Raw genomic sequence first — 13,539 nt, 5'->3', positions numbered from 1 at the left:
ATGCTTATTTCCCATCTGTATATCCTATTTGGTGAGGTATATGTTAAGGTCTTTGGCCCATTTTTCATCAAGTTGTTTTCTTATTCTTGAGTTTTAGGAATTCTTTGTATGTTTTATATAATAGTCCTTTATCAGCTATATTTTTTGAAAATATATTTTTTCCCATTCCATGGTTTGTCTTTTCATTCTCTTGACAGTGTTTTTAATAGGATAGAAACTTTTAATTCTAAAGAAGTCTAGCTTATTAATTATTTCTTTCAGGGACCATGCCTTTGGTGTGGTCATATCCAAAAAATGTTGCCATACTCAAGGTCATTTAGATTTTCTCCTATGTTATCTTCTAGGAGTTCTATAGTTTTGCCTTTTACCTTTAGATCCGTGATTCATTTCTGTTAAGTTTGGTGAAAGGTGTAGTAATGTCTGTGTCTAGTAGCCTACAATTTTAGAATGATCATAGTTTTCAAGTGAGTTGAAATATACATATATCACTATTCAATGACCTGCTTTTCCATCGAAATTGTGGGTGTTCTTATTTTACCTGATGTTAATATGGCTAACATAATTTTTGTTTGATTAGTATTTTGCAAGTATACTAACATTCTTTAAATTTTAGTCTGTTTTTATGTTGCTGGTGTTTTACTCTAAAATACTTTTATTGTATTTTTTAATGTAATATTCTATATTTTAGGTGGTACAATTAAATACTTTTAAATATTTTTCAATTACATATACGTTTGCATTTATTTCTACCATTTTGTTTTATACTTTCTATTTGTTCTTATTTTATTAAATTTGTTTCCATCCTCCTCCTCTTTCTCCTTTATTTCTTTTTTATTTCTTATTTTTTTTGAATTGATTTTTCTCTATTCTTGTTTCTACCTGTACTTGTTTGGAAGTTATATGGTTTCTTATTTTATTTTATTTTATTTTTTTTGTTTTGGTAGCTTCTCTCAAAATTGTCCACATACAATTAACAAAGTTGAGAAATAATCAATGTACACGTTTACCTATGTAACAAACCTGCACATCCTGCGCATGTACCCTGGAACTTAAAGTAAAAGTTGAAGAAAAATAAATAAATAAAAATAATCAAACTCTTTAATTTTTGCTTCCGAATAATAGAAGACAATTAGAATTTGTCTTAATAGCCTACATATCCCTACAATTAGCATTTTGGTGCACACAATTTGAATTTCACAGATATTTTCTCATAGTCCTAGAAATACGCTATTCTATTACCTTCTGGCCTCTGTTGTTCAATAGTCAGCACTATGTTGTGAGTGACTGCTATGGTCTGAATATTTGTGATGATTTCTATTGCAAGCAACACTCCCAAAAATGTGCCCATGAGACCAGACTCCATTAGTGTTCAGCCGGAGCAATATTGGGAAAAGAAAAGATACAGCTTCATGTTAAGGAAGTTCTAGTAATTATGAAGCCATGCTTGACTTCACTCTCAGCTCATAAACACTCCTCATTTTCAGACAGTGTCAGAGAAGGATAACATCGGTTCCTGCATGTTTCTGACAATCAGTTTGCATGATATCTGTGCCCCACTTACATCACCTTGTTAGATAGCTGCTAAAGATTATAACATGAAGCCTAACAAACCAAAACCATAGCTTAACTCAGAAATTCATGGTATAGTTTTATTTGAAAAGCAAATACATTCTTAATAAAATATAGGCCACAATTTCTAGAGGATATACAGGGTCCACAGTAAGAACTTCTACATCTGAGGCACTGTGATGGTTTCAAAATTCCTGAGAGTAAATTTAGTAAGAACAAATATGAACAGCGTAGGGAATAATAGAGTCTGTGGATGTTTATGTTATGTGAGTTTTTGAGTTGAAGTGTTATCAGAAAAGAGGAAAGATAGTAAGAAAACCAGAGAAGGTGAAGGATGCACACATACACTGAAATTTTATTTGTACATGTAGGTATATAGTAGTAGTAGGAATGGAGTTTCCTAGGACAATGGAATGAAAAAACCAAATGTGATTTCTAAGAACTGATCTCTAAAGAAGAGTAGCTGTAGTACAGTTGAGGAGGAAGCCAGTCACAATGACCTTCTCATAGGAATACAGTCACTACTGTCATGAACAACGTTCTTTGTGAGCATGAACACATCTGGTTCATTAAAAGTTCTACTAAATAGCCTATTTTGCCCCATAACCCACTGCTCAGAAGCCATCTTCATTGTTCTAGCTTATTTTGTTACTTAATGAGAAAGTGAATGCAAAAATAATAATTACAAAAGCCTATACTTGCATAATACTGACCATCCATGATAGTACTAAGTGCTTCACAAGCATTATCTTTGAAAATGTGCACACCATCTCTGTGTATTAGGTGCAGTTTTATCCCCATTAATATATAATAAAACTGAAAGAGATATTAGGTAACTTTCTCAATGTCTGAAAGAACTGGGATTTGAAACTAGACATTTCTACTTTGCTATAAAAATCCTACCTTATCTGGACCCCAAATCTATACTTTACAAATTAGAAAATTGACACTGGAGTTGTTAAAAGGTATTTCATGGGCTATATTGATAACAAAATAGCAGAGACCAGGTTAGAAAGTATCTTGAATTTTGACTTTCAACCCTAAACCTCTAATGCAATTGGCAAAAGAAGCAGTATCAACTAGAAAGTTAAGGAGATTTAAAAATAAAGTTGTGACAAAATAAAACATGGGCATAGCCTGGAAAGTAAGACACAAAAACATGGTGCTTCAGGCAGTGGGTGAGTTGCAATACAGCATTCTATACTTTCTCTACTTTACCCCTTATGGATTTTCAGTATATTCAACCTGTCCATGAAGTTACAGCTCTTCCGGAAAGATTAAAAATGGACCAGCTACATTAGAAGTCTGAATCACTATTCTGTTTATTTACTGGTTAAAGTTTATTATTTTATGAGCATTATGATAGGCACAGGGTGTATATTAAACCACCTATGTCAGTTCAACATTGTGTAGCCAGGTGACACAAAATTAACTCTAGATTCACCTCTTTGTTTCTTTAAAAATATACAAAAACCTAAAAGTTCTCATGTATCTTAAGTTATTTAATGTAAACTTGGAAAGCTCAACAGCTGTAATACATAATATCACCTTAATTTTATTCAAACTGAAATAAATCATTACATCTTTCAAAATAATTTTATTTCCTCTGGGTAAATAAAAGTAGTCATTTATTTTGTTTTTTAAATAATCATAAAACAACCATTTTAGACTAGTCACTCTTTGATAAGTTTACCTCATCTAGCTAGGAAAGCCAAAATTCTCAAAAGATTTAATACAACTTTTAAGAAGTAAATGAAGCTAATCATCTCCAAAGGCAATTTGAGGAAAATCTAGAAGGCAGATGGATAAAAGGCAGCAGGAGTCTCTTGTTCAGTGGTAAAATAATAATTTCTAAATATGTTTTTAAAAATTGATTTGGTGGTATTTTGATTCATTTGATGTATGTACAAATAACTGCATTCAATCTAACACATAAACCATTCTTCGTTTGTTAAAAATTACATGAAGCAATGTATTCAGTAGGGACACTTGCCTAGCTGCACACTTTGATATACTTTGGCTGTGTTTCCCCAAAATCTCATCCTGAACTGTAGTTCCCATAATCCTCACGTATTGTGGGAGGGATCTGGTGGGAAGTGATCATGTCATGGGGGTGGTTTCTCCCATGCTGTTATTGTGATGGTGAGTGAGTTCTCATGAGATTTGATGGGTTTATAAGCATCTGGCATTTCCCCTGCTTGCACTTCTCTCTTTTGCTGCCCATGAAGAAGGATGTGTTTGCTTCCCCTTATGTCATAATTGTTAAGTTTCCTATGGCCACGTCAGCCATGTGGAACTGTGAGTCAATTAAACCTATTTCCTTTATAAATTACCCAGTCTTCAGTATTTCTTCATAGCAGCATGAAAATGGAATAATACAGTACATTGGTACCAGGTAGTGGGGCACTGCTATAAGGATGCCCAAAAATGCTGAAGTGACTTTGGAACTAGGTAACAGGCAAAGATCAGAACAACTTTATCAGGCTGAGAATGGATGAGGATCAGAGATGTGGCCAGTATCTCCAAAGGTGAAGAGTTCACAGAGAAGGAGATAATGGGGTCAAGGTTGGAGATATTAAAGCACAAATTACATGTTAATAAAAATATAATTTTTACGTTTTACTGAAGCCACCTAAGAGATCTCAGTGTAAAACACACTCTTTTAAGAGAGCTTTTGTTGTTTCTTTTTCATGAAATGGAAACCACAGGCAGATGTATGGGCAGTGGAGGCAGCTGCTCACCTTTCCTAAGGCTACAAAAAGAATAAAAGGGCCATCTGTGTCTCCCCTTGCTTCTTTCCAACCTTGGCATAAAAAGGAGAGGTAGTCTTGCAACTCAATCCCTTTTATGGTAAAAAAGAAGCAGGTGAGCCTCCCTGTATTTTTGTAAGTTAGAGTGTGCGTGTTGGTCTGATTCCTGAGGAAGTAGAAACTCTCTTATCCTCTTTTATTCTGCTGAGAAAAGGATTGTGAGTGTATGTGTGCTGTAGGTAGAATTGGGTGTGTATAAGTGGGGAAAAAACATACGTATAAATGAGCATAAGGTAATTAGCTTTGTTATTTCCTTCTCCAGTGGCAAGATACAGGCCAGAAGTAAATAGAAAAATTATAGCCCTCAAACAGGTGTTCTTTCATTGGCAGCTAAGAAAGTAAGCACTCATATAATTCCCAAGATTACTACAATTTTGGCACTGAGACATTCATTGTCTAGTGTTCTATAGACTTATTTTTATTAACAATGAGAAAGAAAGGAAAAAATACATACCTATCTGCTTAGCCCCAAGAATCTTGTCTTGCCTAACCAGATAGATCTCCCTTTCTGGAGAAAGAAGTGAATATATTGGTTGGTGGCAGTTGTGTATGAGAATTTAATTTTGTGCTCATTTTGGTTTCAATTGTGTTCACACAACAAGCAACAAGTAAGTTGGAGAATCTTGATTTGAACTCAAGTCTTTTCTTTCTGATACTAGAGTTCATGATCTCACCACTGTACTACATTTCTATTGAAAGTTGATTAGTTGATTTGGGGACAGATAAATAATTAGAGATGAAACAATTGTGATAACAATTACATGATTATATTTATCAAGTACAATTGGCTCAATAAAATTAATCCATTTTCTTTTTTTTTTTTTTTTTTGAGACGGAGTCTCGCTCTGTCGCCCAGGCTGGAGTGCAGTGGCCTGATCTCAGCTCACTGCAAGCTCTGCCTCCTGGGTTTATGCCATTCTCCTGCCTCAGCCTCCCGAGTAGCTGGGACTACAGACGCCCGCCACCTCGCCCGGCTAGTTTTTTGTATTTTTTTAGTAGAGACGGGGTTTCACCGTGTTAGCCAGGATGGTCTCGATCTCCTGACCTCGTGATCCGCTCGTCTCGGCCTCCCAAAGTGCTGGGATTACAGGCTTGAGCCACTGCGCCTGGCCAATTAATCCGTTTTCTATACCTAGGACTGAAAATTCCTATTATATGTCACATAACTCTATGATTATTAACATATACGTAAAAGCCTTTCATTCAGAAATACCTTTACTGAGCACATTCTAAAGGCTAGGATCAGTGTTAGTCTATAGTACCAGCGTTACAGAAAAGGGGTCCCAATCCAGACCCCAAGAGAGGGTTCTTGGATCTCATACAACAAAGAATTCAGAGCTAGTCCACAGCACAAAGAAAAGAAAGTTTATTAATAAAGAAAAGGAGGCTGGGCTTTGGTGGCTCACACCTGTAATCCCAGCACTTTGGGAGGCCAAGGCAGGTGGATCACTTGAGGTCAGGAGTTTAAGACCAGTCTGGCCAACATGGTGAAACCCCATCTCTACTAGAAACACAAAAAATTATCCAAGCGTGGTGGAGCATGCTTGTAATCCCTGTTACTTGGGAGGATGAGGCAGGAGAATCGCTTGAACCCAGGAGGCAGAGTTTGCAGTGAGCTAAGATCATACCACTGCACTCCAGCCTGATGACCAAAAAAAAAAAAAAAAGTTTTTTTTTTGTTTTTAAAGTGAAGGAATAAAAGAATGGCTACTCCAAAGTCAGAGCAGCCCTGGGGGCTGCTGGTTGCCCATTTTTCATTTTTATAGTTATTTCTTGATGATATGCTAAACAAGGGGTAGATTATTCATGCCTTACCTTTTCAGAAGATATAGGGTAACATCCTGACATTGCCACAGCGTTTGTAAACTGTCATGGCACTAGTAGGAACATAGCAGTGAGGATAACCAGAGGTCATTCTCGTCACCTTCTTGGCTTTGGTGAGTTTTAACTGGCTTCTTTACTGCAACCTGTTTTATTAGCAAGGTCTTTATGAACTGTACCTTGTGCCAACCTCCTATCTCATCCTATAAGTTAGAATGCCTTAACTGTCTGGGAATGCAGCCTGGTAGGTCTCAGTTTCATTGTACCTAGCTCTTATTTAAAAGGCATGCTCCAGTTCACATGCCTCTGACATTTACCCCCTCCCCTTCATAGGAGAACCCTTTATCCTAAGAGAGCAGAGGGATGAAGATCCATCTTCTGTAACTTTTTCTGCTGAATAAAGGTGATGATATTCTTGCCTAACCATGAGGGTCTCTTGTGTTTAGAATAGAGAGAAGCTCAGTCAGAAAGTGTTGGTATGGCTAGTGCCATATATAACTCCGAGTTCTGACAAAAGATGGTATCTGGAAGACTAATAAGTATTCAATATAATAAAACATTCAGTAAGCTTGTCCTGAATACCTATGCAAAGAGCAAAACAGCAATATATTCCACAACAGTAAAGCAAAATAAGTAAAATTATCCCAAGTAAACTAAATCACAGGGCTTTCCATGAAATGGGCAACTGTTGGAACCAAGCTGATATGGGGTTGCTAGGCGATTCCAGTATATGCCCAGGATAAGAATACTGATGCAGATTTTTCATTACCCATCCCTCTTGTTTATTCTGAGCAGCAGTTAGAGATCACTGGTTTGTTCACAGGAATACTCAGGATTACCATAAATTGCAGAAATATAAAAACAACTGAGGAGACTAGAGTCTAAGAGCAAATATAAATAGTTCTTGAAATGTAATATTTCTCTCTCTAGTTTCCCATTTTTACTAAAGACAAATCATGGTGAGACTGATTTGCCTTATTATACTTTGCCTGATTGTTTGTATAAAGTTCAGCAAGAATAATTATTTTTCACATAGGCTTTTTAAAATTGGTTTTGATGAAACCCTGTTCTATAGAAAAAAATCTGAGATAAAACATTTTTGAAGTTGAACCCTGCTATTTTTACCCTCAAATACCTAAGAGTTGGGTAAATTCCTCTTCCCTTGGGTCCCCAAGATAACTTGGGGTTCCTGGAACTGTTCAAAAGTGAGATTCTTGGTTGGGCATGGTGGCTCATGCCTGTAATCCCAGTACTTTGGTAGGCCAAAGTGGGTGGATCACCTGAGGTCAGGCGTTCATGACCAGCCTGCCCAACATGGTAAAACCCCATCTCTATTAAAAATACAAAAAAATTAGCTGGGCATGGTGGTATACGCTTATCATTGCAGCTACTCGGGAGGCAGGAGAATTGCTTGGACCTGGGAGGTGGGGGTTGTAGTGAGCTGAGATTGCACCATTGCACTCCAGCCTGGGTGACAAGAGTGAAACTCCATTTCAAAAAAAAAATAAAAATAAAAGGAAAAAAAAGTGACATTCTTCACTTACCACAGGTCGGAAACCCTGTACAGGGACTGTATAGGCAAGGTATGAGGTCAGTTCCCCAAAGGGCTTTTATTGACTTTACAACTCAAGTTTGATTCCTTAAAGGAAAGCACACCATTCCAGTCAAAGCCTTGGTAAAATGATCAATTTCTCTGTATCTTGTTTAAAAACAAACAAACAAAAAAAAAAAACAAAACAGATTCTTATTGCACTTACGCAAATAATTATAGTGTCATAAATTAAGATACTCACAAACAGTTACCAAATTCTGGAGAAATCAGGTAGAGAGAAACAAATATACTCCAAATTTGGTTTACAGAAGTACACTTTACTCAATTCTACAAGCTGTAAATAGCTCAAAACTGTCCTTGACTCTGAAGAAACAAAGCAAAGGATCAGCAACATTTTAAGCAAAAAAAGTTAAAAACTTTATTTCAGTTTTCTATTGGTTCAATTAATTCAGTTTACTCTTATTCTGCTTGATATTCATGAACATTTCAGCTTTCTTTGAGTATTGAAAGTTTCCCCTCTATTTTAATGTCATAATCAGAAACCTGCATTCAAGAACACCTGCTAGAGTTTCATAGCTGATTATAAACCCACCCTCTAAAGAGGGTTAAAACAACAATTGTTTGTAGATGACAAAACATCTTAGGACAGTCACTATTAAAGTCACAATTGATAAGGAAATTTGGTTACTTCTGTGGCATATAACAATTTTACATAACAATTACAACTATTAATAATATACCCTAAATCATATTAGAATTATAGGAATTTCCCCTTATTATGGAACAATACCAATAACATATTTATACAAACATAGTCCAAACAAAGCCAAGCATCATTTCATATTTGACAATGCTTCTTGTATGATTTTTATGACAAATAAGCCAAATTTCACTGTTCTATTAGTGCATTATTTATGTCAAACTCAATTCTTAATAGAACTTTATAGATAAATCTGTCCAATCTTAATCAGCCTTACCATAAGGTAATATTCTCATAAACTTTTTATAAACCTTTAAAATATTTGTTAAAGAGCAGATCATAAGCAGATTTTTCTCTCAGAAAAACCTGTTATGCTTTTATTTTAATGTTCAGTTTACAGAAAAACTGAACAATACCCTTTTAACTTTAGCCAATATATTCACAGAAAGAGTTTCTTTTACAATTAATTTTTTTATAAACCTTCCACAACGTATGCAAACCTTTAGCTTTATTCTATTTAACCTAAAACCATCCTTTAACCCTTTAATTTAGGCAGGATATCCACATTCCCATGCCTTCTTATAATCTTTTACCAAAAACACACTTCACAGTTCCTTGCATGCAGAACTGTTTCTTTGGTAGTCTTAATTACATGTTACACTGTGAGCTCTTAGTGACTTTTACATTTAGTGATAAGTTGTTAAGTTCAGGATTTTAATTACCTACTAGGTATGGAGCCTAGGACAGCATACAGAAGTACAGATAAAACCTCCTCTTTCTAGTGTTTAACTCCATGTGTCCCAGGCCTTACCTAGCTGTAAAGCAGGCAGGTTCTACAATTAAGAGTCATAGTGGCATTTAATTAAACATTTAGGAGGCTTAATCACCTTTAAATTGTACCACATTTCTTGCATAAATTCCCTTTTTTTAAAACAACCAGTTATTTTACTTTAAGACAAGAATGTGCCATACAAGATCCTTTCTTATATAAAATCTCTTTACTGTACAAATCTCTTTGCATAACTAGGAGGCATGGCTAATTCCCTATGTCCCCAAGCCTTATCTAGAATATAATGGTCTGAAATAAATTGAACAATTTTCAAGAGTCAAAGAAGCAGTTTATGACTTTAAAGCATTTAGCAAACCTGTTATCTGAACTGCCTAATTTAAACCAAAAGTTTACATTTTTGAAGATACTTCTATTTTACCAATAATCTTTAAAGGTATCATTATTTCCCAAATATTAATTAAGTCACATGGACTAAATAAAAGGCATTACACTTTTTACTTTTCTGACAAAATATTTGATTTAGGCTTTTATTATGAAACCAATTAAAGCTTGTTCATATGTAAACATCACACACACAATACATAGAAGACAAAGGATCATCCCCTAAGCCAGGAATTGAACCCTGAACCAGAGGAACACCACATACACTTTACACACACACACGTGCGCACACACACACACAGACACACACACACACACACACACATACAGGCCAGAAGTCTGTCTGGTAAGAAATTCTTACCCTTTGACCAGCATACCAAGCTTCAGGGTTCCCTTTCTCTGACTCTTCTGGGGTCCTACTGACCCTACTTACCCTTCTGGCTGCACCACAGCCCTGGGGACCGAGTCACAACACAAAGGAAAATTATCTCTTTCCTTTCTGGCCAGAATAAGATACCTGTGACAAAACATATACATTAGCCACTCTTTTTAGCACCCAATATCAAGTTGGCAAGGCTCAAATTTGGCCCCAGTTGGGTCCCCATCATTATTAATCCAACCTCTGACCAGGAACTTCAACATGTGATCTCTGGGAAAGAAGGTTACCCTGAGTAGTAGAAAAGAAAAAAAAGGGAAAGGAGAGAGAGTAAAGCTTTGTCTTGGCAGGGTGGTGTAGGTGAAGCACTCAGGGAGGCCAGAGAAAGGCCTACCCGTTGCAGTGACACTTAAATTTCAGCCGACTGCTTGTTGATCACAGAGGGATCTTTTCCAGCAGTCCCATCAGCTCTCAAGTTTTCCCTTTTAGGGATGCAAAAGTTCCCCATGTCCCACGATCCTGTCCATGCTTAATCCTGTCACTCATAGCCGTCAGCAAAAAGCGCAAGGCAGATCAATCCAGAGAGAACAGCAGTTAACATCCCAGAGTGCCAAACCCACTCTCAGCTGAAACAGACTTTACAGAGAGGATGTTTACAGAGAGAGGCCTCTAACCACTGAAATTTTTGAAGGGACTCTAACCCTCCTAAGTTGGGCCTCTAACCCAAGATCGGTGAAGCCTCCTTACCTTTTACTGAGACGAGCCTTTGGAGACATTCTCACTCCCTTAAGTTGGGCCTTTAACTCAGTCCCATCTTTTACCCGGGTACATGCACCCCGCTTACCCAAAGTGATTTAATCAGTGCTGCAGTCTATTTCCTTTGGGTCAGAGTCTCCTCAGTATTGTCCCTTCAAAGCTTGCCAGAAAGATGTTACTAGATCCCACCAGGTACTCAAAGTTAGCCTTTGGGTCAGGGGTTTCCTTAGCATCATCCTTTCCAAAGATGTTACAGGATAGGGGTCCCGATCCAGACCCTGAGAAATGGTTCTTAGATCTCATACAAGAAAGAATTCAGGGCAAGTCCATAGAGTAAAGTGAAATGAAGTTTATTAGGAGAGTAAAGGAATAAAAGAGTAGCTACTCCATAGGCAGAGCAGCCCCGAGGGCTGCTGGTTGCCCATTTTTATGGTTATTTCTTGATGATATGCTAAACAAGGGGTGAATTATTCCTGCCTACTCTTTTTAGACCAGATAGGGTAACTTCCTGACATTGCTACGGCATTTGTAAACTGTCATGGTGCGGGTGGGAGCACGGCAGTGAGGATGACCAGAAGTCACTCTCATCACCATCTTGGTTTTGGTGGGTTTTAGTCAGCTTCTTTATTTCATGCTGTTTTGTTAGCAAGGTCTTTATGACCTGTGTCTTGTGCCAACCTCCTGTCTTATCCTGTAAGTTAGAATGCCTCAACTGTCTGGGAATGCAGCCCAGTAGATCTCAGCCTTATTTTACCTAGTTCCTATTTAAGATGGAGTAGTTCTAGTTCACAAGCCTCTGACACCAGCACTTATGATTGTGCATATTGTGCACTTCACAGTTCCAGGAAGTAAATTTCATATCACAGCACACAGCATGGTGTCCCTAAGTGGGATCTTGAAAACAGTCAATTTATGAAGAGGAAAAAGTCAGAGGTGTTGCCATGAAAGGACACTGAGCTAGTGTTGAGCAAATAGATTCCTTTTCTTCTGAACATATCTAAAGAAGGAAGATCCAAATTCTATGAGCCTACTTTTGAATATTTCACTTATTTTCTAATGTCAAAATTTTGTTTATTCTGGATATTACTTTATCTAACAATGTCCCTTTATTGTTACCATCCTTCTTCCTCATTAAAGATAAGTCAGGGCATACAAGGAGATCAATATTCAGATGAGAGACTTCAATTGTGCAAAAGAAAATGAGAAAAAGCATTCTGGTGACACCTGTCAGTGGAACACACCTTCAGAGAGAAAAGTAGATTCATCTTCATTCTAATCCCTGACTTCTCAGGTGGATGAGCTATGATGAAACAAGGGAGGTCAAGGATGTGAATCTTACCATTGTTTCTATCACAAGAGAAAAATGATAACCCTGTGGACAGGAACTTATATGGATGCAAATAACTGCATTAAAAAATGTCTGCTTCTTTGAACTCACACATTCAGAAGAGGGGTAACTGGAAAAAAAATGCATGTAGAATTTGCCGGTAAATGAACCAATACATTTGGAAAATTTACACATTCTAATATTAAAATGCATGTCTCTAGATGAGAAAAGTAAAACAAATGTCCTCAAATTATAAAGTAAACTAGGAAAAACATTCTTTCTCATTTTTAGTCAACTCTAAATAGATTTTTTTTTTTTTTAATTCCTAGAAATTTAGTGATGTTGAAAGAATCCAGACTTCTTAAATACTTCTGTGTAGACTGGATGATATGCATCCAGGACCAACTATAGAGAAAGAAATGTATTCACTGTGAATCTTTAAATCTTTAAAAAATCTCTTCTGTCTGTATCATTTTATTTGTTAAGCCTACATGACTTAGAAGTCACAAGTAGTTTTCTGAGCCTGACTTTTTACCTAATACTGATAAGATCTTAACCAAATCCCTTAGAATCTCAGAATATGTTTCCTCATAGGTAATATTTGAGCTATTAACAGATTGAGAATGCCATCAATAAATTATTATTTATAAGTTGAGGGACAAACTCAATGCCTTTTTTTCCTAATGTAGGAAGCTGGTAAATTTGGTAACTGAATGAACAAATACGTGAAAGAATGATTCATGAATGAATTAACCATAGAAATCTTTGAAGCAAGAGTGATTTTTTTATTTGTGCTTCTAAGTATGGTCCTCAAACTGGTAGCTTACCATCATTTGGGAGCAAGTTGGAATTGCAAATTTTCAGACTCCTCCCTAGACCAACTGAATCAAAAACACTGAGTATCGGGGGGAAGCAGAATTTGTACTTTATCAAGACTTTCAAGGTGATTCTGAAGCATTCTAAAATTTAAGAATCTCTTCTCTAGGTTGCTTTTCAATACTGATTTGGAGTTTAATTAGTTAATTAATAACGTGGTTTCCAGGTAACCTATGTACATTTAAGTAGAATTGTTATGTGACTAATACCTTATGTCAAAGTTTGCAAACTGCACCTCGTCATGTGCCATACAAAAGTGTTTGTCTGGTGCATGTGCTTGGTTATCAATACTTAAACACTTACTGTATGCACACTTCTCATGGAGAATCTAAATCTTTAAAATGTTGCCTTGTTGTTCTTCATGACAAGAATATATTGGACATGCCCGGGCGCGGTGGCTCACTCCTGTAATCCCAACACTTTGGGAGGCGGAGGCGGGCGGATCATGAGGTCAGGAGATCAAGATCTTCCTGGCTAACATGATGTGAAACCCCGTCTCTACTAAAAATACAAAAAAAATAGCGGGGCATAGTGGTGGGCGCCTGTAGTCCCAGCTACTCGGGAGGCTGAGGCAGGAGAAT

This window comes from Colobus angolensis, unplaced genomic scaffold, assembly GCF_000951035.1.
Source record: "Colobus angolensis palliatus isolate OR3802 unplaced genomic scaffold, Cang.pa_1.0 Scaffold70, whole genome shotgun sequence".
Lineage (NCBI taxonomy): Eukaryota > Metazoa > Chordata > Mammalia > Primates > Cercopithecidae > Colobus > Colobus angolensis.
This window is presented reverse-complemented; position numbering follows the sequence as displayed.